Source organism: Saccoglossus kowalevskii, chromosome 5 (assembly GCF_978046115.1).
Source record: "Saccoglossus kowalevskii chromosome 5, keSacKowa6.1, whole genome shotgun sequence".
NCBI lineage: Eukaryota > Metazoa > Hemichordata > Enteropneusta > Harrimaniidae > Saccoglossus > Saccoglossus kowalevskii.
The window spans coordinates 21528155-21533795 of NC_140645.1; the positions used below are offsets into that span (position 1 = coordinate 21528155).

Here is a 5641-nt window from a genome sequence, read left to right on the forward strand (position 1 = left end):
GTTGTTTATTTCAGTATGTTTTGCTCACTTTCTCACAAAAATGTCATTTCTTTAATCTTCCATGTTATTTAATCTTGGGTTGAATTATTTTGTTTTAAGTGAATCCTCCAAATAGTTCAAAATATTGTGTTTCTTGAAAATTTTTCAAGGAATGACTGCTGACACCCCTGTGACGAAAATGGTTTGGTTGATGTCAGCGCAATTCAAAACAAATATGCTGGTAATAAGTGGTAGTATCACTATAAGGTCATCAAAATATATAATCAATTATGTTTCAGCATTTTAATTTCACATATACATGTATTAATTATTTGTCTTAGGTAAAACAAACTTCTAACTTGTTGTTGTTGTTGTTGACTTTTGATGAACACTGACAAAACAATTTAGCTGACATGTCTTGCCAAACAGAAAGATACAAGGATTAACAGATTATAAGGTAACAAAAAATGCTAAAAATATGGATGATGACTTATAGTAGTCATATTACGGACACATATGTAGCACTGTGAAATAGACGTTAACTGGGCTTGCAAGTTTGGACAGTCTCCACGACAACAATACAGGTTAGACTTGTTTTAAGCATTTTTGAGTTTGTATATTGTTTCACTATTGGTTGTTATGTTTTGTATTCATCTGGTAGAGATATCCGAATCACATAACATGAAGTATTTGTTGTTTCATGAGTGTGACTCCTGACACATCTTACAAACTGTTTCTTCAGAGTTAAACTAATAAACGTAAGTAGAGCTGGATTGTTTTTTGTTGTTTCAGTATTGACAATCAATGCTTTGCATGTCTATGATAGGATATGTAACCTGGATGTTGACATGGGCTTGTATTTATCTTTTAACCATTCTCTAAATCCTACAGTTATAAATAGAAAGTAAGACAATAGTGACTCCATGATACCTCTACTGGGCGAAACATTGATACAACGAAATGCAAATCAAAAATATCATTTTTAATAAGACTCATGATTATGTCTACTCCGATATTTCATGATCTACTTTAAAATATCGTATCTATATAAATAGTCAATGTCTAATTCTAATGGGAAAATGGCTTCATTTTAAGCAATAAAGGTAGTGTTCCCTCAGTGCAAATCATAATATATCGTGCACCAAACAAACTCAAAATTTCAAAATTTCTAGCCAGTGAAAATGTTTTTACCGTTGATAATTTTAACCTGCCACTTTAATTAAAACAGTATGGTCAAGCACCAACTTATATTCGTTGCCACATCCTCCATATAATGATCACAAACTAGATACAATTATATTTGACAAAGACAGCAGGTAAAACCCATGGGTCTATAGATCCTTCACTTAAATCTGTTACATGTCTGTCTATTTTCATCTTGTTTTTACATTGTAATGTGATACGGTACTAATTTTACAGGTCTCCCAAGAGTCACTATCCCATGCTTTATTGTACCCGTCTTTCTAATATTGGAATCACTAAAACTGAACACATCATTCAGTGTTTTATTCGTTCAGTATTCAGACCTGAACTACTTTCCAAAATAAATCGGGAGAAGACTTGGGACCATATACCCATGCTTATCTGGCTCCTGTAGACCATTATGATTTGTTTTCATCCCTAAGGATACACTAATAGTTGGACCTCATTAGCACACCTGACTTTAAAAAAAGCGACGGGCTGAACCACCAATGTATCGATCTTTAAAAGGACTCAACAGTACATTCTTCAAACAAATACAGGCCAGTTTTCTCATTCTTGCCAAAAGACAATGATGAGGTACTTCATATATTTAATGATTCGACCAACCAGCATCATAGGAAAGTAACATTGCGTTTGTTTGTAGATAGATTAAGAGCTGTGGCACTGGTGATAATACATAATTAATCGATCAGTTCGCGGTATGGTGAATATAGGCTGTCGCACTTGTTGCGCTTATGAGCGTATGCAGTTGTAACCATCAGTTCTCACCTGAATAAACAACAACAGATTTATTCACTGCTATGGTTATATACATGTTTGTGCCCGTGTTAATAAAACAACTTAAACACAATTCTGTCATAGCAGATCACGAGCTTAGTGCCTACCAGTAAGTTGCATTTGATGACAGACAACCCAAATACGAATACGCCTGTGCTTGTCAATACAAACAGACATGATATATGATAGTGTCGTCTGAAAAAACTAGTTAGGTTTGGTTCTACTGCCCATAAACTTGTCAATTCATGTGATTTGATCTGAGATCTCTTTCAATTGAAACATTCTTTGACTACATATCTATTTACTGCATATGTCATGAAAGCCCATTTAGAGTAATTTTTCTCGCTATTCTTTGTATCGCATTTGCTCGTTCGTTCGTTCATTATTTCTTTGTTTGTATGTTATTCATTCGTTGTTTGTTTGTTTGTTTGTTTGTTTGTTTGTTTGTTTGTTTGTTTGTTTGTTTGTTTGTTTATTTATTTATTTATTTCCGTGAACTATGTTTTTATTACTTGCATTTTGGGGTATGATCATGATGGCAGTTACATCAAATGCTCAACAACACCCACGATACCCTGCTAATGGCACTTGCACGGATTGTAGTGATGTCATGTACTGAGGAGTTTACCTGTCCACTTAATATAGCTGACATTGAAAATACAATTGTAGGAAAAGATGTTTGGTTTCACGGAGCATATTATTTTGGGAATACAGCATTCGAACCTGGTACACGTCACTATGAGTATAACTCAATACTCACGTCACGAATCGAGTTCATTAAAAAGGATGATATAGTATGTTATTTTGTATTCCTCTCTCCAGATATAATTTTGCTAATTCAAGTAAATCATTATTGATGATTTGACAGAACTAACGAGTAGCATGTTTCGTGAAATATTACTGTAAATGTTCATATTAGAATATCCAAAGATGTGCGTTTGAGTGCTATAGAAACGTCCGACTGGCTTCTTTCGCTCTTGTGTGATAAAGCAATGATTTCCACTTGGGATATTTTAGGTTTGTATTTGAACAAATTGGGCACTAAATTAGACTCTCGCAGTTGAAGTGTTTTAAAGAATGTAATAAACTCCTAACGAGGGCAATTCACTGAAAAAGAGAGAATTTCATACTGCGTAATAAACAATATTTTTTAATATAGTGGCCTAAAAAGGTTATTATTATTATTCTGTTGCATATTAACTAAAAAAATTGTATATATCGACATACAATGTTTTACAGGGAACTGTAGCGGTGCCAACTGACAATTGTCAACTATGTGAGGTCGATGGAATAGGAGAGGCGTGGTGTCAATTTGTTTGTAAAATTGTGGTGAGTATTCTGCTATGATTATTCGCATGTCAATATAAACCACAATAAGCGTAAAAGCATCAACACAATCGTAGTAAAAAACAGTTTAGCTAGCATTGGGGGTTGGGTGTTGTGATGGTTTGATTATTGTACCATTTATACATTTCGTTTTTTTTTATATATAATATATAAATTAAATCCACTGACAATTTTAGTATTAAAACTGCTACGACGGATTGTTTGAATTTGATTTAATAATGCAAAGCCATTTACAAAATAACTGAATTGTGTGGAATGTAAGAAAACATTTATTGTGAGATTGTTGTGTGTGTTTATTTTTTGTTATTGTGTTTCAAAATGTTCTTCTCTGGTTCCTTAAATTAATGTTATTGTTCATATATAGGATTGCCCATCAGTCATCGCTGAGCAAATCGAGCTGAAGGGGTCACTTCCTGAAGAAGACTCAACGCGTGATAGAATGTGTTTGGTTCGCAAAAATAATGAGTATACCATCTATACCTGCGAATATTACTCTGATGGTCCTAATTATGTTGACCATGTGCTTCAAGCCAGTACATAAAAAGATGAGACTTAATTATTTTTGTTCCGGGTATCAATAGTTAAATACTTTCAATTGCGTTCTTTGGGATAACTTTTTACTGTTCACCATATGATTAACAAGTATACATGATATCAGCTGCACGGTTTACTCAGTTCGCGTATCCTCTGGGGCGGAGCTACGTCACAAGATGTTCCACGTTGCTACGACGCGCACCACTGTACATGCATTTCTATAGGCTCTGTGCGCGCTGCTGTGGAACGCCGGTCGAGCCGGTGAAAATTCGAGAAAACAACACAAACTAAACTTTGAAGTAATCCCGAACAACCAAATTTATATATGTTACACACGTAGGGCTAATCTTGTTACACTGTTCAGAGGAGTCTCAACAGTCATCCCAAAGTACCGTTTTCTGTGAGTTTTGGGCCTTTGTTTTCTCCGCCGTGGGTTGCCAGGCGGTGAAAATGCCCGGATGCCCGCCCCCGAGGATGAGACTAAGATCATTTGAAATACACACAGAATTCTAAATGAAATGAACCGCATGATGGAATTAAAATTCAGGTTTTAATCTATAACAAAAATAAATGTTGTACAACCTGACTGAGAGCCAATATAATTCATTCAAATTTACGCCGTACACTTTAGCATACTACAAATGTAAGATAATATATATTATACATTGCGAATTATTGGGAAACAATTTTCATTATCAGTATAGAGTGATCAGGCGAATAGAATTAAAACACCGAATCTCCAAATTTACTGTAATTATTTTAAAACTACTTGTATACCAGCTATTATATGCTATTTTTTCTCATAGCATGCACGGAAGTAGTACCTTTCAAGTACATGTATCGGGGATAATAAAAGTTAACTTCATACATCGATAACTCTGTAATAAATTATGTTATTATGACATTATACTGCATCTTTATCAATTGTTAATTCTCAGGTGGATTTCGTCATATATACTTAGTCCTGTTGTTGTAACAGATTGCTATGTTCATATGAATATAAGTGAAACAGCTTGCAATATGGATGTAGATGAAGTGGTTGGCAGTCTCAATGTACGAAAAAATAGAATTATTTACAATCTAGATGCAAGTTAGGTAAAATCCCTAAATAAATACGTGTGTAGTGGTTTACAGAAATAAACGTGTATTAGTCTCAATACGAATACATGTTGTAGGACGCAAACAATTACTAAAAGCTAATGTTCCGTCCCTTGTTGGATTATTGCGAGTTGTCAATGCGCTCTCCAAAAACTTAAAAAAACAAATGTCCGAACATAAACTTGACACTTTATCACTTTCCACCACTGAGAAACGAGTGACTGAAAAGTATACAGAGAAATAATGCACAGCGATCTACCAATATGCATAGTATACACTAATATTATTATCATCAGAGTTAGCGTACATTGTAAACCATAACAACTAGCGTGATCGGTAAACACGAGTCACATGTATACAGTCCTCAAACAATCAGCAGTTCCTAACAAAAAAATCATATGTATACTCACTGTAATATTAGACCTCATCAACCAACAACATAAACTTCACTTCGTTTATCTCACTCGGCTGCTATAAACCATGCAAATGCGTCAAAACTCCAGCAAGACATGCTGTGATCTGCCATTTCTTTACGCTTTTGCCCGGTGTTATAAATAGCCACCTTACCAAATCTCAAACACACAGCACAACAACACGATACACGATAGGTGCATGGTTAGGTTGCAGGATGTACGCACAGATAACCAGAATGTGGTTAGAATACTACAGGGTAGCAGTGAGATACCTGAGCTAGCCACTGGAA

At 34.8% G+C, this 5641-nt stretch overlaps 1 long non-coding RNA gene across 1 annotated transcript; it reads left to right on the top strand.

Moving 5' to 3' along the window:
- Positions 1 to 477: 477 nt before the first annotated feature.
- LOC146745883 (uncharacterized) lies at positions 478 to 4747 on the top strand. Its single transcript, XR_014929546.1, has 3 exons — positions 478 to 563; positions 3199 to 3288; positions 3671 to 4747. It is a non-coding gene; the product is annotated as an uncharacterized LOC146745883 (long non-coding RNA).
- Positions 4748 to 5641: the final 894 nt, after the last annotated feature.